We start from the raw sequence: 23,679 nt of genomic DNA on the forward strand, positions 1-23,679 counted from the left end.
CTTAATTGTTTGGCTGTTTTTTCACCTTCAATGTGTAAGTTTCAAGACAAGAAAACGGGGAAGATGATTGGTGTGGCTAAGGTTTGGAATAGGCTCTATCTTGGACGGGGAGAGTGATTGTTCTACAAAGAGACACCAGCAACTTGTGGCCTTCTCCTCCTAGTCAGCCTCTAATCTGTCTTCTATTTGGTTACACCATTTTAGGTTAGGCCATCCTCCATTTGGAGTGTTAAAACAATTATTTCCAGATTTGTTTAAGTCTTTAGATCCTAGTAGCTTTAGGTGTGATGAATGTATTGTTGCTAAACATCATCGAGTCTCATTTCCAATTAGTAACAAGTTATCTTCAAAACCTTTCAATTTGATTCACTCTAATGTTTGGGGACCATCCAAAATACCCAATTGTTCTGGGGAAAAATGATTCATCTCATTTATCGATGATTATACTCGCATGTGTTGGGTATTTCTTCTAAAGGATAAGGTTGCCATTGGGTCAGTGTTAATCACATTTTGCAAAATGATTCAAACCCAATTTGGTTACTCCTATAAAACGGTTTAGAACGGATAATGCAAGGGATTATTTTAACACTAACTTGCATACTTATTTTTAACAAGAAAGAATCATCCATGAGTCATCTTGCATTGATACACCCCAACAAAATGGGGTGGCAAAGAGAAAAATGCAACATCTTCTCAATGTCACTCGAGCCCTCCTTCACCATCATCATGTACCAAAATATTTTTGGGGGGAGATAGTGCTGACAGCCACCTATGTCATTAATAGGGTGCTATCTAGGATTCTTAATTGATGCAGCGTGTAGCACGTGTATGAAAAAACACACCAAAATAAACCCTTGAAAGAGAAAACTTTAATGGCTAAAACTTGGCTTTCAAGAAGACGCAAAAACAAGACTGTTTTGCTAAAAAAAAACCCAAATAGGTTGCTGAAATTTGATTGAAAAAAACTTGATTACAAACTCTAGATACTAAGCATATTTATAGTATTTGGCTAATCCAAATCCATATAATATTTGTAAACAAAATCCAACTAAAATTCTAATAGAAATAAATCCTAACTAAAATTCAACTAGAGTCCTAATAAAAATAAAACCCTAATCAAACATGAAGTAGAATCCTAAATCAAGTAGAAACATGAAGTAGAATCTTAAATCAAGTAGAATTCATGAAGTAGAATCTTAAATCAAGTAGAATTCTAAAACTTAAGAAGTATAAAAATATTATTCCGGCGTGGTCGGGTTGGCTTTGGGCCAGGTCTTGATCGGTGACCGCATCATTCACCTCCACTTGAGAAAAAATTCGACCTCGAATTTTGATCCGGTAGGACAAATCCACGTTCGGCAAGTACAAAGAGAGATTAGCCACATTGAATGTTTAGAAATACCAATATGATTAGACAAATCCACAACATAAGCATTATCATTGGTCTTCTTTGGAATCTTGTAAAGACCATATTTCTTTGGCTTAAGCTTGTTCTACTTTCCTACTGGAATCCGTTCCTTTTTCAAGAATATCATGACTTTATCTCCAACCTCAAATATCTTATGCTTCCTATGCTTGTTAGTTGTTGCCTTGTACTTCTTATTTGTGCAACTTTTGCTTGGCATCTTCTTGAACCGCTTGAACTTTTCTACTAAGGGAACATGAGCAAAGACATTCCTCCCCCTCTTAACCTTATCTTCGTTGGCATGGGTCCAACCATCGCCGTGTTTGTTACCATCTGCCTCCATTGTATTATTACTATTAGATTGAGGACATTGAACATTCCATCTTGAGCGCTTCTCTAATCTGATAAATCTTATCACAGCTCCTTCTCCTTTCATCAGGTTTCTTGATTTTGACTCCTCAACTGCTTCCGAATTCATCTATAGATTTTTCTTGCCTGGAGAAGTATTCTTTTGCATCTGTTTTGAATAAAGGCTTATTTTATGACTACCAGTAGTCTCTCCATCACATAAAATATTGATGCTTGAATCCTCCTTTAGTCTAAGCACTTGATCAGTTATAACAGTAGCTACTACAACATTCTTAGTTTCGAAATCTAATTTCAAATCAATACCGAAAGCAGTTGCACTACCCGAGTTAACTAGCCTGGGAGATCCAACATCCCTATCCACAAAGAGATCCTTGTGACCATCTTGCTTTTGCAATTGCAAAGGTGAATATGTTCCTATTGCCTTCAATTCAACCATGTCAAAGCCTAAATAAACTATAGAACAATTTGTTACTATGGCCTCCATCTCCTTTACAGTCGCAAGCTGATCAAAAGAAACACCACCTTCCTTGGATTGCGAAACAATGCCTGAGCCCTCGAGACTAGAAAATACCCCAATATGAGTCAACAACCTTGGAGTTTCTATTATGTTAGCAGCATAAACTAGACCTGAGTTTGCAAACGTTGAGGTTGCTGGGATAACATAATGTTCGAGATCAAGTTCCAAACTCACCGAAAGCCATTCTTTAGTTTATACTCATAATTTCCCCAATGGTTGTGTTGTTGCGCTTTCCTCCTAACCCCTCTACCACTAGGGTTGGCTATCATACGACCAAGATCATCCTCATCATCGCTATCATCCATCATTGGTCTTCTAGGATTAATAAGGACAGGATTAATGGCTGGTCTTCCTGGTTTAACGTAACCGGCTTGATTCACACCATTAGTCCGGTTCCGATTATCCTTAACTCGTTGTAAAACGCCCAATTGGTTGCGGATTCGCTCCAATTGCTACTGCATTGTACGAGTTATTTCCCGTTGTTCTTCAATTGCTCTCCAAACCGCGAGCAGCCCCCGATCATCGTCACGAGACTGGTTGCTACCGTTACCTTCAAGATTGGCCATCTGATTGGTTGATGAACTGTTCTGATACCACCTGATGCAGCGTGTAGTGCGTGTGTGAAAAAACACACCAAAATAAACCCTTGAAAGAGCAAACTTCAATGGCTGAAGCTTGGCTTTCAAGAAGACGCAAAAACAAGACTGTTTTGCTAAGAAAACCTAAATAGGTTGCTGAAATTTGATTGAGAACAAATTGATTACAAACTCTAGATTCTAAGCATATTTATAGTATTTGGCTAATCCAAATCCATATAATATTTGTAAGCAAAATCCAACTAAAATCCTAATAGAAATAAATCCTAAGTAAAAGTCAACTAGAATCCTAATAAAAATAAAACCCTAATCAAACATGAAGTAGAATCTTAAATCAAGTAGAATCATGAAGTAGAATCCTAAATCAAGTAGAAACATGAAATAGAATCCTAAATCAAATAGAATTCTAAAACTTAAGAAGTATTAGAATATTGTTCCGGCGTGGTCGGGTCGGATCTTGATCGATGATCACATCATTAATAGTCAAAGTCCTTTCCAATGTCAAGACCATTTCTTTCCAGACCTCAATCTTCATACTCATTTACCCTTAAAAGTGTTTGGATGTGTGTGTTTTGTTCACATATTCAAAATCCATAGAGACAAATTGGACCCTAGGGCCCTTAAGTGTATCTTCCTTGGATATTCTCCAACACAAAAGGGGTATAAATGCTATCACCCTCTCACTTGGAAATTTTATGTCTCTAAAGATGTCACATTCAGTGAATCACAACCATACTTTACTCCAATTCCAGATAGGCCAAATGTCATTGGACAAGTTGATATGGATTGGGAAATTTTCAACCCTAGTCTTGAAACAGTAACATCCAGTCAGAGTCTCCCTTCACAAGATCCCAATCCTATTCTGTTATCTCAACCTCTACCATTTGATTTTCCTACTGAACAGGCTCACTCGAGGCTTAGTTCTCCTATAAGATACAAAGGCTCTCCCTATGTTTACAAGAAAAGACAGCCCATTGAAGAGCTGGTGCCAAACCCATCATCAGTCCCTGACACTAGCTTGAAAATTTCACATGGTGAGGACTCTACCAACACTTCTAACCCATCTTAGACTCAACCGGAATATACAGATCTAGACATACCAATTGCCATCCGGAAAGGTGTTAGAAATTCCACCAAGCACCCATTGTCCAACTTCTTATCCTACCACCGCTTATCCCCTAACCACTAGAGCTTTCTAGCATCATTGGATACAATTGCTATTCCTAAATCAGTGGAAGAAGCTGTAAAAGACCACAAGTGGAAGAGGCTGTAAAAGACCACAACTAGAAAAAAGCCATGATGGAAGAAATGAATGCCTTAGAAAGAAACCATACTTGGGAGCTAGTTCCTAGACCAAGGGATGCAAAACCAGTGGGGTGCAGGTGGATTTTTAATGTCAAATACAAAAAAGATGGAACACTTGACAGGTATAAGGCATACCTAATTGCCAAAGGCTACACTCAATCTTATGGTATTGATTATTTAAAAACATTTTCTCTTACGGCCAGAATGACTACTATTAGAATTCTTATAGCATTGGCAACTAAATTTGGTTGGAAATTGTAACAATTTGATGTCAAGAATGCCTTCTTATACGGGGATTTAGAAGAAGATGTCTTTATGGAAATACCTCTAGGTTTTCAGCATAAAGGAGATGGAAAAAATCAGGTTTGTAAACTTAAGAAAGCCCTATATGGGCTCAAGCAGTCCCCACATGCATGGTTTGACAAATTCTCAAAGGCCATGTTATCTATGGGATACCACCAAAGCCAAGGAAATCATACTTTATTTATCAAGCATCAAGGAGAGAAGGTAACAGCTTTACTTGTATATGTCAGTGTTGTTAAAGGCCCAAGGCGCACTAAGGCGCAAAGGGTCTTGGAGCCTGAGGCGCAAGGCGAGGCGCGCGCCTGGCAAGTGCAAGGCGCGTGCTGACTAAGAAGAAAGAAAAATATACTTCTTAATTGAATAATAAGTCATAAAATAGATCCTAATCACATATCAACATTTATGTTATCAAAAAATTCAAGAATTCAACATATATTAAATAAATCACAACATAAACATACTTTATGACATACCTGTAAATTTCAGCAAATTAAATCCCACCATATTTCAACAAATCAGAAAAAGGAATCAACATTTAAACACCACAAATAAAAAACAAAATTAGTATTTGACATATATAATTAAAAGACAACAAAATAGTACTAAAAATGTCATTAAACTTAAGCAAAACCCACCAAAAAATGTTAGTTTTAAGACTTTAAGTCAACAATCAACTTAAAAGGAAAAGTTAAATGATCAACCTTAAACCATTAATAGGTCCTAAATGGCTAAATTTTAATTAGGATTAACTAGATATACATAATAACTAGAAATCATCCTCATCACCAAGATCAAATGTATCCATATTTTCATCATCAGAACTATCATCTCCAATATCTTCTTCTACATCATCTCCCTCTCCATCTTCTTCTTCCTCGTCAAGATCCATTGGAGCATTTGAAGTTGATGCCCTTGTCCCCCTCCCCCCTTGTCAAATTTTAAGTTGAAGTCGCTTTTGATCTAGTTGAGTGATTAGCTTGTTCAACACCAGATGCCATAGCAACATCAGCCCATGTCAAATCATGATCTTCATGTACCAGCTCATCATCTGACTCTCCAAATTTATCAATTGCCCCAAGCAACCACTCATTACTTTCATCAACTTTATCTAAAGAAATTGGATCAATTGATTTACGCAAACTGAAGTGACGTCTCAAAGCTCTATTATACTTGACAAATACCAAATCATTGAGATATTGTTGCTCCAATCGATTTATCTTTTTGTTATGAAGTTGTCATAATTAAATTAGAATCAGTAAGTTAAAGAAATAAGAAATCATACACCATTAGTGGTGAATATTAAGAATAAGAAAAAACACCCTTACATGCTCAAAGACACTCCAATTTCTTTCACAACCTGAAGAGCTACAAGTGAGACTACATATCTTGATGGCAAACTTTTGCAAATTAGGGGTTGCAGTACCAAATTGAGACCACCATTCAACTAGGAAAAAATATACCATAATGACATAATCAGTAATTGAAAATTGCTAGTTGTAGACTAATGATTAGACTTACTTAGATTATTAATTAAAAAACCATATTACCTGGTGCCAATTGATTCCTTCCTCTTATGCATATTTGTTTTCCAAATATCCCTTCAGCATTTTTATACAAGCTTAGCTCTTTAGAAATTTTGTCTTGCACCTCTGCAGTGGGAACCAACCTCTCCATGGTTTGATACAACCCATCAATAATCTCTTGATCTTCTCCGATGCTTGCATTTGAATAAAAAAATTCTGGATTCAAGTAATATCCGGTTGCATGTAAAGGACGATGCAATTGAATATTCCACCTCCCATCAATGATTTCAAATATTTGCTTGTATTTCCTTTCATCATCAAAAGATTTTGCAATGGCTTCTTTTTCCCTATCCATAGCCTCATAAATATAAGGCATAGCAGGCTTATCCTCATTGTCTACCACTCTAAGCACCTTGACAAATGGCCCTGACACCTTGAGAGCATAAAGAACATTTTTCCAAAATGAATCTTGTAACATTGTTTGAGATGCAAGCTTACCCCGTGCTTCTCTTGCAAATTTAGAGTTAGTCCACTCTTCTGAAGTGAACATCTTCCTCAAGTTGGCTTTTTGTTCATGAAGTCTTGAAAGGGTGAGGAAAGCCGTGGCAAATCTTATTTTCCCAGGTCTTAACATCTCTCTTTTTTTTGTGAATGTTCTCATCATATTCAACACTTGTGTAGAGCTATACAAGAATCCATTTACTGCACATGCTTTTTGAAAAGTCTTCTTCAATATAGGAAGTTTAAAAATATCTTCTAACATTAGGTCTAAGCAATGGGCAGCACATGGTGTCCAATATACGTGCTTTCGCTTAGCCATTAAGAAATCTCCTATAAGACAAGTTAAAAATCTGTCATTAAACTAACAAAATCAACATCATTCAAAGGTAAAAGTTAAAAAATAGCAAACTTACCAGCTAAAACATTAGCCGAGGCATTATCAGTCACAACTTGAACCACATTTGCTTCACCTACTTCCTCTACAAATTGGTTAAGTAATTGAAATATTTTAACAGCATCCTTGGCATATGAGGAAGTATCAATGGATCTAATGAACATGCTTCCCTTTGGACAATTTACCAAAAAGTTAAGCAAAGATCTCTCTCTCTTATCCTTCCAACCATCACACATAAGGGAACATCCATATTTAGGCCAATCCTCCTTATGACTCTTCATAATTTCATTTGTGCGTACCAACTCCTTCTTAAGATAAGGAACTCTCACCTCATGATAACTAGGAGGTTTCATGCCTAAACCAGCTCGACCAATAGCCTCAATCATTGGCTTAAAACTTAGATACTTGACTGCATTGAAAGACAAGCCAGCTTCATACATCCATCTAGAAAACCAAACGCAAGCATTCTCCCTCAGTTCTTTATTGACATGGGTCTCCGTTGTTGTTTGCTTCCCAGTGCTCACTTTAAGTTTAGGAGGCAAAAGCAAATCCAAAGGCCCTTTCATCCTTTTCTTTTTTTGTTGCATAGTTAAACCTTGACTTGAACTTGAAGACATAGGCCTTTTAACACCTCTTTCAAAAACTACTTCATCATCATCATCATCTCCAAGGGTATCAATGTCATCAAAATCTGGTATAACATCACTACTGTTCTTCTCTTCTAGCTTTTTCGACATATACTTTCTAATTTCTTCTTTAACACGTGAAGGACATTTTGGACAAACTTTGGCATTCCTATACCCTCCAACAAGGTGTTGTTTAGCTCGATAAACCCCTCCTTTCATTATTTTTCCACAAAAATTACATTTTAAAGAGTTTATGTCCTTTGGATCTGGCAGTGTGTTATATTTCCATGCTGGATCTTTTCTACCACTGCCAGAGGACCCACTAGGAGCATTTGAATCAGATGCCATTAGGATTAGGATATCTGCCATAATCATCATAAGCAAGGAGTCATAAATTTGAAAAAACATTGTAAAACAATTCTGAAAAGAAGCATGGATCAATAAGTGGCTGAATTTCAACCAAGGAAGGGAGGGGTTGAAAAAGAATTCTAATTAGCGGTGGGATTTTTTGGAATGGAGAACTGATGCAGGAGCAGGACAACAAGAAGTATGGCAAAAGATTGGAGGAGAAGAGAAAAAATTTCAAGGAGGGGAAAGAAGAAATCTAGGGAAGTAGTAGAGATCAAACTTCTATTCTATTTCTAATCAAGCATAGGATCCGATTAAGGATTAAAACTTCTATTCTATTTCTAAATGCTGCAGTTCTATATGAGTATACTTGAAAATTTGTAAAGACTAAGGCTAAATTATGCCAAAAAATGTTAAAAGAAAAACGAAAAAGAAGAAGCAGCAGCAAGCATCAACAAATAAAAATTAAAAAAAAAATAACTAAAGAAGAAGAAGAAGAAAAGGAAGAAGAAGTAGCAGCAGCAGCGTAAGAAAGAAGAAGAAGAAGCAGAGGAAGAGAAGAAGAAGAAAAAGAAGCAGGCTAGCAGTAGCAGCAGCGTAAGAAGAAGAAGAAGAAGAAGATGAAGAAAAAGAAGTAGCAGCAGTGTAAGAAAGAAGAAGAAGAAGAAGAAGCAGGCTAACAGTAGCAGCAGCGAAAGAAGAAGAAGAAGGATAGCAGGAGAAAAAGAAGAAGAAGAAGGAGCAGGAGGATAGCAACAATGTAAGAAGCAGCCGTGTAAGAAGAAGAAGAAGAAGAAGAAGGATAGCATCAAAGCAATGTAAGATTAAGAAGTAGTCGCGTAATAAGAAGAAGAAGAAGCAACAAGGATTGCCGAAGAAGAAGCAAGCTAGCAGCTGCCAGCAACGTAAGAAGAAAAAGAAGGGATTGTCGATATGTTACCTTGGCCTGGAGAAGCAGAAGCACCTCAATCAGAACTGGAGAACTGGAACTTGAGGAGTTGCAGTTGCTGTGTTGCGGAGAGAAAAGAATGCTGCGTAAGAGAGTTTTGGAGCCTTGGAGGTGTAGTCTCTTGGCCTTCTAGAAATCAGATGAGCTGGAACATTATATTTTTGAGTTTTGTTGACTTTTCAATATTGTATTTTATTATTTTCTCTCTTTAAGTTTTAACAGAAATGTTTAAAAAATAAAACATGATTTTTCAGCTAGGCATGTGCGCCTAATGAATGTGCGCTTGAGGGAGGCGCGCCTGAAGGGCCTAGGCGCACCTGGCTGGATCTCACCTCACCTGGACATGGCAAGGCGAGATGGTTGCGCCTTGAGGGGCCTTGCGCCTACGCGCGCCTTTAACAACACTGGTATATGTGAATAATATTGTGGTGACCGAGAATGATACAGTTGAACAGGGCTGTCTAAAGCACAACTTAGCTCGAGAATTTGAAATCAAAGACCTTGACCAATTAAGGTACTTCATAGGCATTAAAGTAGCTCACTCAAAGGAAGGCATTTTTCTATCACAAAGAAAACATGTTTTAGATTTGCTTGATGAAACTGGTTTATTATTAGGAAAAGGGGGACGGATACCAGTAAATCGCAATACAAAACTGCAAGCAAATAAGGGTGGTCAAGAGGTAAAAAAGGGGAGATTTCAGCGCTTGGTAGGGCGATTAATATATCTAGCACACACTAGACCTGACATATCCTTTGCTATCAGCCTAGTCAGTCAATTCATGCATGATCCTAATGAGGAACATATGGCAGCAGTTAGAAAGATTCTATGTTATCTCAAAGCTACACCTAGAAAAGGGATTCTATTTACTCATGGAACAGACTTGAGGCTTCAAGGCTATATGGATGAAGATTATGATAGTTCTTTAGTTGATCGAAGATCCACAACGGGGTATTGCGTATTCCTTGGAGGGAATTTGATATCTTGGAGGAGTAAAAAATAAGGGGTGGTGGCTAGATCATGTGCTGAAGCTAAGTTTAGAGCTATGGCTCTAGGTGTGTGTGAAATCTTATGGGTCATGATCATTCTAGAAGATTTAAAAATTTTAGTGCCAAGGCCAATTAAACTTTTGGGAGATAATCAATCAGCTATAAACATAGCCCACAATCCGGTGCAACATGAAAAAACAAAGCATATTGAGATTGATAGGCATTTCTTGAAAGGAAAATTGGATACAAGTCTCTTGCAGATTTCCTATGTTCCATCTACTCAACAAGTGGCAGATGTCCTCACCAAAGGTCTCCATAGTACTCAGTTTGAAGCCTTGGTGAGCAAGCTGGGGATGATTGACATCCACTCCCCAATTTGATGTCAAAAATACTTTCTTAGATGGGGGCTTAGAGGAGGAGATCTATATGGAAGTATCACCCGGGTTTGGACCAAAGACAGACGAAAAAGTGGTCTGCAGCTTGAAAAAACTTTATATGGACTAAAACAGTCACCAAAAGCATGGTTTAGAAGTTTCACCAAAGTCATGCTTGGTATGGGATATAAACAAAGTCAAGGTGATCATAGCTTGTTTATATATCACTCAGCTACAAGGGGAGTGACTGCATTACTTCTGTATGTGAATGATATAATAGTAACCAGTAATGATATTGAAGGCATGGAATTTTTAAGAGGATGTTTAGTCAAAGAATTTGAAATTAAGGAGTTGGGCAGATTAAAGTATTTTTTAGGTATTGAGGTGACTCATTCTAAGCAAGGAATCTTTATAACTTAACAGAAATACGTACTTGATTTGTTGACTGAGACTAGTATGCTGGGAAGTAGGGCTGTTGACACACCTACTAAACCTAATTACCGGCTAGGAGAAGTCCCAGAAGATAGTGCAATGGATAAAGGGTCCTATTAGATGTCGGTTGGAATACTCATTTACCTATTACATACACGGCCAGACATTGCTTATGCAGTAAGTGTGGCTAGTCAATTCATGCATAATCCAAAGGAAACTCACTTAAGAGCAGTGTACATGATCTTGCATAATTGGTAGGGGACATCAAGTAAGGGTATATTATTTAGAAAAAGGAGTGAGCTGTCTCTTGAAGCTTATACAAATGTTGACTATGTAGGGTTAATTGTTGGTAGAAGGTCTACATCAAGTATTGCACATTCTAGGAGGTAATATTGTGACTTGGAGAAGTAAGAAACAAAGTGTTGTAGCCTGGTCAAATGCTAAAGCAGACTTTAGGTCTAAGGCACAAGGAATTTGTGAATTACTTTGGCTTAAGATACTCCTAGAAGATCTAAGGGTCACGTGGACAGCACCTATAAGACTATTGTGACAACAAATTTGCCATTAGCATTGCACATAATCTAGTTCAACATGATCGGACAAAACATGTTGAAGTGGATAGGCATTTCATAAAGGAAAAGCTAGATAGTGGACTGATTTGCACCCTGTTTGCACCTACTAGAGATCAACTAGCAGGTATTCTTACAAAAGGGTTACCTAGTCTTGTGTGTCAAACTGCTAAACAAGATTGGAATGCAAGATATTCACTCATAATCTTGAGGGGGAGTGTTAGAAGATACTGAGATTCCTATACATATTAGGAGATTAATATACATGATCCATGTTTCTATATTTTCATCCTAAATTTTCTTCTAGAAGATCCTATCTTGGTTGTATATTTGTGAAAATTCCCTAAACCAGTTTAGGAAACTTCCAATTATGTAAGATCAGTTTGTATATATTCTTGTAAACCAGCAATGCATAAGATATTGGATTTTTTGGCTACCTTTGACAGTCAGCATAAAAAGATCCTTCTTGTACATTCTAGAATGATTCTTTTATTCTTTTATTCTTTTTTCTCTTATATGATCCGTAAATTCAAGATATATAACCACCTTGCTGTATAAATAGGGTAACAACCCTTATTGTTCTAAATTGATATATACAATCAATGAGAAGAATACAGCAGAATGCCATTCCTCTGCATATTCCTTAGTTTTGAATGCTCCTTTCTTTTTATTTGATTGTACCATTATTAACAGTTGCAAAAAAAATTTGAGAATGGAATGTGAAAATCTGAAAGTTTAAACTAGCCAAGCTTTTAAAACAACAGAGTCAACCTTAAGACACCTCCGAAGGGGATCACACAGATATTCTGTGATTTTATCAACACGAATGCATCCCATTGTCCTCACAGCCAAGGCACGAATCAGAGGATTTGGATCTTGCGAATCCTGCAAAGTAGCCAGACAAATGAAACACTAAGATTCATTGATGCAATTTTGAGCTATATAAGAAATAGAAAACAAATATTAGAAAAAGAAATAAATATAAAAGCCTGTTTCTAAAATCAATAGGTTTAATACACTTGTATAACCTCCATGAAAGGTGGAGAGCAGAGATGATGCTCCATGCTGAATTTCTGAAAGAAAAAAAAAATGGAAGTGTTTCCCAAAACATTTGCATGATAACGACATACACAAAAAACAAACGAAATCACAGTAAATGCCATTTGTCATTATTGACATATCTACATGCATGCACATGAGGTAAGATGAAGACCTGACAGCATCAATTATTTAGTCCTATGAGATGCCAAAGCTTATTAAAGGAAAGTGCAGAAAAAGTAGGACAGTATTGCTTTTCAGGAAAGTTACAGGTATGGGTGGTGGTTGGATTTCACTGGATGGCATGGTGAGTGCAGGAAACATAAACAATAGCATATATAAGAAGATATTATCAAGTAACTTGAAGGACATAAAAGTACTTGTAAGTGGCGGGACAAATACGATGAACAAAAGATACAAAAAATTCCTGAAAACAATAAATTGACATTCAAATAAACCACAAAGAATGGTTTATAATCCATGAAGTAATCAAGCAGAACAAGATTTCGTGCAGTCTAATGCGGCTCCAGATCACCAACACAAAACTTGAATCCAACAAGGTTAAAAAAGAATCACAACTATTCTTTCTCCTTCATGAGAGATTTTTAGCATGTAAATAATATAAGATGTATTACCATTTAATCCAAATATAATATGAACCATCAACTTGGATACGCATTCAATTGCTGTAGTAAGAATGGAATGAAGAGAATGATCAATTGACTGCCACAGGAGACTGCACAACAAAGCATCAGCTCTCTGCCACTCAATTTTGTCTGTGGTCACATTCTCAACCTTGGTAGTCAGATGATCCTGTAAACCTTGACCCATACACCATAGTTCAATTGCCTTGGACCAAGAGATATAATTGGAAATGCCTATCAGCTTCTCAGTAGCAATGGCTGGAGAAGGAGATAGAATACTTGTACCAGCCATGTTGGATGAAAGGGAGCCCTACAAGATCAACAGATCTGAAACAAAAGGGGCTAAATGAGACAAAAAAGAAAGGCTGGATGATCCAGCACAAAGAATGACGCAGTGGAGGCACGCTGGAGCAATGGCGGATGGCGGAAGCCGACAGTTGGCAATGGCGGAGGCCGACAGCTGGCGATGGCGGATGGCAACGAAATCACTGGGACTAGGATGGAATGAAGGAGGCAAGTCTAATGATGAAGACGACATTGTGATTGGAGCACTGGAGAGAGAGATCAAAGCAAAAAAAGTCTCTGTGAACAGTGCGAGAGAGGCGGCGCGTGGCGGTGGCAACCGCAATGGGCCTTCAGGGGTCGACAAATCAGCGGTTGTGCTCGTGATTGGTGGCTAGACGATGGAGAACTGTTGCAGACCAACAGCGTGAGCAGCAGGAACACAATGGGCGGCAACGGCGGTGACACGACAGGCTGCGGCAGTGACACAACCGACGGTGGCAACTAGGGTTTGTATTTTGGCTCTGATACAATGTGAAGCTTAGAGAGAAAGAAAACCCTAGCTTTAGGTATGTATATTCAATTAATTAAACTCATAGACTATACACCTATATATATACAAAATACTAAATGGGCCATAGGCCACGGGCTCAAACATAAGATTAACCCTAGGCGTACTATATACACACAATCATACAACTCAACAACAGTAAATTTCTCATGCATTTTATGTATCTTTATGACAACATTTTGTTAATGAACAACAAATGCAAGTATAAATGCATAGAATGTAAAGATCCACCATTAGATTATTGGAACATACTCTAACCCATTAACGAAATATATGTTATCATCATAGTTTGTCAGACCTTCTGTACATGGAATTATTTAGGTTAATAACAAAGGGTGGTGAATTCAGTCCTGAGCAAGTGGTGAGAATTAGTTCCTGATTGGGGGAGTTATCCTTCATCAAGTATTCACATTCAAAAGTTTAAGATTAATAATGAATTTTTTATATCAGATAAGATATACAACCTTACTTATTTATTCATCCTAACTAATGACAATGCAAATATAATGCAAGATATCCACAAACATAATTGGTAGTGCATCCACAATTTCATGCTGGAATACCTAAAACATAATGAAATCATTGAAATGGTAGATGACCAAAGCTTTAACATGGTTCATACCTTCACAAAAGTGTTGACTGCAAGTATTGCAAGGTCAGGTTGGCTTTTTGCATAATTTATCAGATACAAATAAACAAGCTTTTTAAGCTCCAAATTCTCTGTTTGCATGCAATTCAAAACATCAGTGAAAAGTGATGAAACATCTTTCCCAACAGTCATGGCAGCAATAACCTTCTTCACAGCATCTGTTCTTTTATCCTGCATGACAAAAACAGAGCAGGTACAGTAACAGAAGTTTGATTTTAATTTATATACTAATTCAAAACTGTCAAACATTAACACAGGTATCCCATCTATTCTGGGAAAGATATTTTTAGCAGTCTGGCTTCTTTGTGCATGAAAGGCATCAAACTCAATGTAGGGAAAGGTGAGTGCGTAGCTCACCTATGTGCTCGAGCTCCTTGAGGCTCCATGAAAGCACCTTGTTTACCTCTAGACAAGGAAGCTTCAATCAGGTGACGCATGGGCAAGTGCCTCAAATGAGGTGACAGATGTTAAAGGTGCTTGCCCAAGTGTAAACATAGTTACCAAAGACTCAAGGTCCATTGAAGCGCAAGAGTGCTTGGAGCCAAGAGCAAGGTGTGAGGCATAGGCATGAGCCATTTGGATGCAAGGCACACATTTGTTATATAGCTAATATGGTGTTTTTATTGTTTTCTCAAATTTCTTATAATTTTTTAACTAGTTATTACTTGTTAGATTTTAACAAGTCTATCAAAAATTAAGAACAAAAAAAATTATGACATATGCACAAAAGGCATGCTCCTATAGGTGAGGCACACACCTTAGAGCTTAAATGCACATCTCATAGAGCGAGGTGCCCTCAGCTGAGCCTTGCACATAGGAGGCGCACTTTTGACAGCTATGGGTGTTAAAAATAAGGTAAAGAACAATTGCCTCTTAAAATAAAAAAAAGGCAAGCAAAGAGGCACTTACAAGCCAAAAACAACTAGAAAAAAAAAAAAAAGAAAAATAAGAAAGAAAGGAGATCATTGTCAAGCTGTTGCTACTATTCACACGATTATAATAAGTCCACTTCTCAACTTCCTTCTATTTTCTCTTCTTTTGCAGTTGGGAAGGTCACTATGGCATAGATTACAAGAAGGTGAGTTGGAGAACAGTCACTAGAGATTAGATAGAGTTCTCACATTTCGAGGGGTTTCAATGAGTGAAATCACTCCTTGATGAACCCATAGTGCATGATGGCATGAAGTTAACCTTTCAGGTTGCTACTCTTTGCTGGTAGGCATGCTAGTGGTGCTGTGGTAGGCAATCCCTTTGATGCCCATCCCTCTATCTCATTCTTTCTCTAGTTCGATACTTGTGGCTTAGTGACACAGATGACACCCGATCTCTATGTTTCTTCTCTCTAGAATTCTAGTGTGCTTTAGCTTTATAATTAGGCTATTGATGGTTATTTTAATTTTCTGTTCATTGTTTACTGGCTTTATAATATATTACATTTTTTATTTTTTTATACTACTGCTACAACATAACTTTTGAATTTGTTTGATAAAGTCGATGATGTAGGACAGAAGAGAATGGAGAGGAGAGAAAAAGAGGAGTGAAAGAAGTAGAAGAGACAGAGAAGAAGAAGAAGAAGAAGAAGAAGAAGAGAGAAAATTGAGAGAGAGAAGAGAAATTCAGAGACACTGACCATTAATTACCTTCAAATTGAAAATACAAACATATATATATATATATATAAATGTCCAACATAAAATAAAAACTACCCACAAATACAAATCTATTTCCCAAACATGAACACTTCTTAAAATGATATGATTAGGAAAATCTAATAAATATGCTTTAGGACCAAGCTTTTGAATAATAGGGTATGGGCCAACAGCTCAAGCACGTAATTTCTTAAAAGAATGTTTAGGATAATGCTTGCATGGATTTGAGCCATGATATAGTCACCCACATTAAAGTCCTTAGCCCTACAGTACACATCAACAGCAAGCTTATAATCAACATTGCTCATTGCAAGTTTACACCTAAGCTTAGCATGCAAGTCTCAAAGGTGTTAAGCAAAAGACTCAGTTAAGAAATATGGGAATTAGGTGGAAGTGCCACAAGGTCAATGGGGGTACTGGGCTTACAACCTTATACACACTAACAGCAGTGGATGATCTATGGACAACATGATTATAAGCAAATGCGATGGTCAGAAGCATAAGATCCCAAACTCCTAATTTTTATCTTACAATGCACCTAAGGAAATCACCCAAACTATGGTTAACAACCTTGGTTTAACCATTAGTTTGGGGGTGGAATGCAGAAGCAAACAAAAGTTTACCGCCACATATCTGCCATAAGGTTTTCCAAAAATAGCTCATGAACACATCCCCTGTTTGACACAATGGAACTTGGTAACTCATGCAATTTAACAACCTCCCTACAAAACAATTTAGCAATATGTGAACCATCAACACATTTGCTACATGGAAGGTAGTTTGTTGTCTTAGAAAACCTATCAACAACAACAAAGATAGAATCATGGCCTCTAGATGTTCTGGGAAGACCTAAGACAAAATCCATACTTAAATTTTGCCAAGGGTGATGTGGTAAAGGAAGAGGATTGTGAAGTTCGATGTTCTTTCTCTGGTCTTACCCAACTAACAAGTGCAGCACTGGGAAGCTATCCTAGCTACATCCGTTATAAGGAAGGTTAATAGAACCTATCAGTATCTAAGGCAATGGTCTTATCCCTCCCTAAATGGCTAGCTAATTCCCTAGCATGTAACTCCCACACAATGAAATCCCTAAAGGATGTATGGGGAATGAATAACCTGGTGCCCCTAAATGAGTATCCTTTATGAATGACAACAAACGTCACCCTAATTGATTTCCTCATAGATGATGCTAAAGTTAGGACAACAGGCATACTCATCTTTCAAACTATCAAAACCTGTGACCTTTATGCTCATGACATTAAGAGTGGCTATGATCCTACTAAGGCTATCTGCCACTTAATTCTCAACACTAGAATGATTCTTAAGAATAGAAGTATACTCATTCAAGAACTTGACCCACCTAGCATACTTTGCACTCAAATCAAGTTTGAGAATTCAAATATTGCAAAGCTTGATGGTTGGAGTAAAGAACAAACTCTTGAGGTAAGAGATAATACCTCTAATGGTCAAGAGAACATACCACAACATAAAATTCCTCATAGGTGGTATACCTCACCTTAGCATCTAAGAGCTTTTCACTAAAGAATGATATAGGATGCCCCTCTTGACTCAACACCTCTTATACCTATCCCAAAAGCATCACATGAACCTCAAAAACTTTAGCAAAGTCAGGATGCCTAAGGATAGGTGCCCAAGTCATCTTTTGCTTGATGTCTAGGAAAGCTTTAGTAACAACAAGGATCCAATGGAACTCTCCCTTCTTAAGACAATTGGTTATCAGACCCATGATACTACCAAATCTCTCAATAAATCTACTATAGAAAGTGGCTAGACCATGGAAACTATGAACCTCAGAAACAGTCATGGGTTTTGGTCACTGTCTAATAGCTCTAACCTTCTTTGGATCAGCAACTATACCCTAGGTTGACACAATAAACCCTAAAAGGTGCACATTAGACTACAAGAAGCTTCACTTTATTAGATTAGCATACTTGGCTTCCCTAAGTTTAGCAAATACTTGACTAAGGTGACTCAAATGCTCCTTCCTTAACCTACTAGAGACCAAGATATCATCAAAATGGACCACTAGAAATTCCCCTATAAAGGGACCTAGAACATAAGTCTTTATGCTTATAACGATACTAGGAGCATTAGAAAGCCTAAAAGGCATGACTAACCACTCAAAAAGTCAATCTTGGGTCTTGAAGGCAGTCTTTCACTCATCTCCTAGTCTAATTGCAATCTAATGGTAACCAATACGCAAGTCAATCTTGGAATACCAACTAGAAGTGACCAACATGTCAAGCATATCCTCAAGTCTAGCCACTCAAAAAGTCCATCTTGGGTCTTGAATGTAGTCTTCCACTCATCTTCTGGTCTAATCCTAATTAGATGGTAACCACTATACAAGTCAATCTTGGAATACTAACTAGAACCAGCCAACATGTCAAGAATATCCTCAAGTCTAGGGATGCAAAACCTATACATTATCGTGATCTTATTAATGACTAGGCTATCTATGCACATCCACAAAGATCCATCATTTTTAGGAGTAAAAACGGCAAGAACTACACAAGGACTAAGAATGTCTAAAGCCTTTACCTAAAAGTTCTTCTACCAACCTATTCAATTTTGCTCTCTCCTTGGGATTCAACTTACAGTGGGAAAGATTATGCAACTAGGAACTAGAACAATAGCATGTTGGATGTCTCTCATTGGTGGGAGCTCATTAGGTAACTCATCAAGTATGACATTCGAATATTCATCTAATAGCTCACGTATCTCACGAGAGGACTAAACATAGACAATCTAAGCTCTATGTTGGGGTCTCTCTAACCACCATGACCAACAAACACTAACTTTCTAAAGTTTCTCTTTCAAAAGCATGACTATCTAGGAGATGGATATTCTTCTTAACTAGAGCCTTTGGGATACACATTCTTTGCTCTAGTATCTCTAGGAATGGGTTTGGAGGAAATGAGAATGATATTCTTACCCTTATACCTAAAGACACGTGTTCTTCCTACCATGGTTAGTGACATCTAGGTCATAGAGCCAAGGACGCCTCAACAAAACATGGGCCACATCCATAGGTAAAACGTCACAATACACCCTATCATTATAGTCTCCCATTTGAATAGGAATTAAGCATCTCTTAGTGACTGATAACATAGTCCTATTGACCCAAGCTACCCTAAACGACTTGGAGTGTGGCTCTACCTTAAGGTTCAACCTTCCTATAGTAGTTTGAGACACAACATTCATGCTGCTACCACTATCTATAACCAACTTACATGTCCTAGGACCACATCTAAGGAAGGTATGAAAAATGGTGGTTCTATTCCATTCATAAAATAAAAACTACCTACAAATACAAGAAATTAAAGAAACAATTCCCAAACATAAACACAAATATAAACACTTCTTAAAATCTACTTCTATGCCTACAATTCACCCACCCAAATCTCCCTCGAGACAGTCCCACATTAGTGGAAATGAGAAAAAAAGATCCAGATATAATTTTTTGCAAGATCCCAAAGATGTTTGAACATTATCCATTTTTTGCTAGATCCCAAAGTTATTTATTTGAGTATTATTAAAAGAATTTGTATTTGGGAGTATTTTAAGAGTCTTATTTACATTTCTAATTATCGTTTGCATGTCAAAATATGTCAAGTGCTTTTTTGGGCGCCTAGCTCTTCAGATAATATAATGGCATAGGGCCTTAAAGGTGCCTTTCGCATTTAACGATCTTTATCATACTCATACATGTTTGAAGAAAGTCTTTGTGCAGTCATCAAAAGAATAAAAAGTACAAATACTGATTTTGCGAAAATAAGGACAAAGAGAAAGAAAAGGAAAAATATGTTCCTTGAAAATGGCAGGAGACAACCCCTAGGGTCTAGCCTAGTGGTCAAGTGGGAATGCCCATGCTAGATACCGAGGATCAAACCTCTCTAAGGACATGAGCCTGTCAACTTTTGATTGGTTTACCTGGTGTCTGTAGTTTACGAGCTATTGTAAACATTCCGGGTTTACCCAGTGCATACTCGAAAGATAGTGGCTGTGGGTTACTCGTCTCAAAAAAAGAAAAAGGGAAGAAAAAAAAAGGCAGGACACGATCAGACAAGCAATGATGTGCAAAAATCCTCCATGCACAAGTGAATCAAATTGTCACATTTATACCTTTTCATGTAAAGTAATCCATATGTGACAGCCAAGAATCGTAATACCGGTAATTCAAACGACAAAACACTGTAAATATGAGAATCAATCCGTCATGAATATGGGTAGTGCATGCGAAACTGTTGGGCCAATGTCATCCTAAGCTTGACTAGAAAACCTAGCAGAAGCGGAACTGAATTCAAAGAAAGCTCACAACAACCAGAAAAATGAATCAGAGAAAAAAGGGGAATAGATAGATTGACATGTCTCGCGAATCAGTCGGAAAAACACCAAATGACGAATTCAAGAACACAAATGAAGCAGATCACAGTCGAAACCGGAAAATGGTAGGAATCAAGACCGAAGAAATAGAATCCATTAATGTATATGAATAAGAAGAGGCGGGGTGGCGATCAAGAACCTTGTACTGAGAGTTGAGCTCCCCTTTGAGCTCAGGGATTTCGCCTTTCCTGGTGGTGGAGAAGTACTTGGAGTCGAGGCCACTCATCTTCTCCGTTCGGTTCGACACGCAGAGTTATGAAAATGGCGATTGGCGAGGAACCAATTTCATGCCCGCGAGGCAGTTGAAGCTTGAAAATTGAAACCGAACACGGCCTTGTACCCGAACCGCTTTCTAGACCGGATCCACCTGTGTTCAAGCAAAACAACCGTTAAAAAAAATTGCAATAACTACTCTTAAAATTTGATGTAATTACAAAAATTATTTTTCATGTTTTAAAATAGTAATAATATTATTTATTGTTAAAAAATAAATAAAATAACCATTTTTTCTTTCTCCTTTAATTATAAAAAAACTAAAAATTAAATAAATCAAATCAAAATAAGATGTTAAATTTGAAATCAAACTTTCTTTATCCAATTGAGTTTGATTTCAAACCCCAAGTGGAGGGTTAGAAATCAAACCTAAAGAGAAATTGAATCTAGAATTGTTAATAGCAACATTTGCCTATTCAATTAATGGGTGAAGGTTTTTTCAATTGAGGGACCTAAAATAGATATGGGTTTTTTATTTTTATTTTAGTTTAATTTGGATAACTTTTTGTGTTTTTTTTTAACAAATTGGTTTGGCTCCTCTTTAATTTGATTTTCCAACACCACTAGCCAAAACAAAATTGAGTTCATCTTAACTAATCCGAATTTTAGAAAAATTGAATCACGCCTAAATATTTGACTCGATCTAGTTTCTAAATTTCTTGGGTCATTTGCATATCCTTAATGATTATGCTTTTAAGTGTGTTATTTCATCTTGAAAATTCAAAATTTTATACTTATGCCTAATATTTTATTTTTGATATATAAATAAAAAAAATCGTAAAACATTTACACCTTACACTAAGGCATCTTCCGAGCAATCATAAAGAAAACAAACAAAAGCCAAACCACTAAGGCATCCTGGATTTCTTTATGATTGTGCTTTCAAGTGTGTTATTTTAGAGTCCCCATTTGATTAATCTAAGGACTAGGAATATTTGAGAAATTCTAGTACTAGAGAATTTCGTCACATATTCTTAACATCTTAAGAATAAAACTCAAACAAGAAATTCAGGAACTCATTCATACAACAAATTGGAAAGTGATAAATGATGAAAAACTTGTCTTTTACAACTATATACAAAGATACATCATATGTATTTTATTACACAAGCTAGATGTTATCTAAATTTAGTATTATGGCACATCACTAACATTTACCACTATGAAGGCCTATCCAACATTCTATCTACTTCATTTGGTTGGTAGATTGCAAATGGAAAACACCCATTGGGCGTAGCTCCCCAAGCGAACATAACTCTCCCTACAACCCCATGCAAGTCCACTCTTAGTTGTCAATCAGAGAAGAAGGCGAAAAAACTTGAAGATATGTTTTCTTCCTTTAAAAAAGCATTGTATTTAAACAAATGAGCAAAGAACAATTGTGGGTATAAATGAGGAAACATTCAAAGAAGTATCTCTAGTAGAATTTTCCCATAATTGTAAAAAATGCCTAGCATGTAGTCTACAGTCTCCTAGAATGACTCAAGGGCATCGGATGTAGTCCTCCTCCCCTAGATGATAAATTGCAAGCAAAAGGCTATCTTCCCGGCACAAGCATTAATTGTGCCCCTGGAAGAAGGCCATCAACTATGCCCCCAAAGTAAGGCTATGCTTGATACCAAACTCATCGAATCCTCCAGAAGGAAGATATCCTTAGCCCAGTTACTCAAGACAAGTGCAACTAGGATAAACATCTTCAAAAAAAAAAAAAAAGAAGAAATAAGGGTTCATCTCATCTCATAAAAGTAGCACTACTCAAAGGACACTACAGTTATGGATATGAGTCACCCATCAATCGCAAAAGCCCATGATTTGGGAACAATTTAGTATTTCGAAGGAGATACTCTATCAAAACTCTCTTCAATAATCCCGCGTGACTCTAGTGAAGTAGTCATGTTCATTATCCCTAAACTATTGCTCAACGATCTTATATAGTTATAGATGTAGGTGCAATATTGAACTGCTAAAATAAAACATCCAATTGCTGATGTAGGTGCAATACCAAACTGTCGAAACAAAACATCCTATTATATATGTAGGTGCAAGGCCAATCTGCCCAAACAAAATTCTACATGCAGATGTAGGCCGGTGGTTGAATCGCATTATTAAAATCACAGCTTTCGCCATCAATATTGAACCACCAATCAAAACTCTCTTTAATGGATGTAGGTTGGCTCTCATCAAATAATGTTACCAAAATCTCTAGCAAATGTAGGCTAGTCTTTTTATTGAACTGCGACAAACAAAGCCAAAAATATGTGGATGTAGCGCAACTCAAACCATGATAACAAAATCTTGAGACATTAGCACCCCGCAGAGACCCCCTAATATGGGACCTAGGGTTTTTGTCCACTTTGAGAGGGCCAAACTATGTACCAAAACTTCACTCCACGTAGGGATAAGCCTCCCTACAGATGTAAGTAACCCCAAACTGTGCCACCAAAAGCATCGTTGTAGGTTTGTTTTCGCCAAACTGTGTTGACAAAATCGCATCCCTATAGATGTAGGCTTTATCTGAACCGCGTTACCCAAAATATGCCTCCATTAGCAGATGTAGGGTTTTTTCAAACCGCAATAACAAAATCATGAAGTAGATCCAAGGATACGATTCACATTACCAAAAGTAGTTCCTTGCAAATGTATTCTCTATTCGAATTGCATCACCTAATATCTCCAAGATTGGGGAAGTAGGCACCACATGCCAAACCACCTTAAAAAAATCTGGTTGTGGAAGTAGGCCCCACATGTCGAACATCTTAAACAAAATTGGGTTTTGGAAGTAGGCACTACACGCTGAATCGCCTGAACAAAATGGCTAATATTCTCTTCACGAATGTAAACTGAGTCAAATCGTGGGAACAAAACTCTTCATGGTTTTCTGGTTGCGAAGGTTGTAACAACTCGTTAGTGGGTCTAGGTGTAATACCCCATATTATATGGTATTGAAAAATAATAATTTCCAGTGATT

General features: G+C 37.2%; 1 pseudogene; it reads right to left on the bottom strand.

Annotated features, from left to right (window-relative positions):
• LOC127787400 (beta-adaptin-like protein B) overlaps positions 1-20,753 on the bottom strand; it is a 48,106-nt pseudogene extending 27,353 nt beyond the window's left edge.
• Positions 20,754-23,679: the final 2,926 nt, after the last annotated feature.

The sequence above is a fragment of the Diospyros lotus genome, chromosome 12 (assembly GCF_014633365.1).
Source record: "Diospyros lotus cultivar Yz01 chromosome 12, ASM1463336v1, whole genome shotgun sequence".
NCBI classification, from domain to species: domain Eukaryota; kingdom Viridiplantae; phylum Streptophyta; class Magnoliopsida; order Ericales; family Ebenaceae; genus Diospyros; species Diospyros lotus.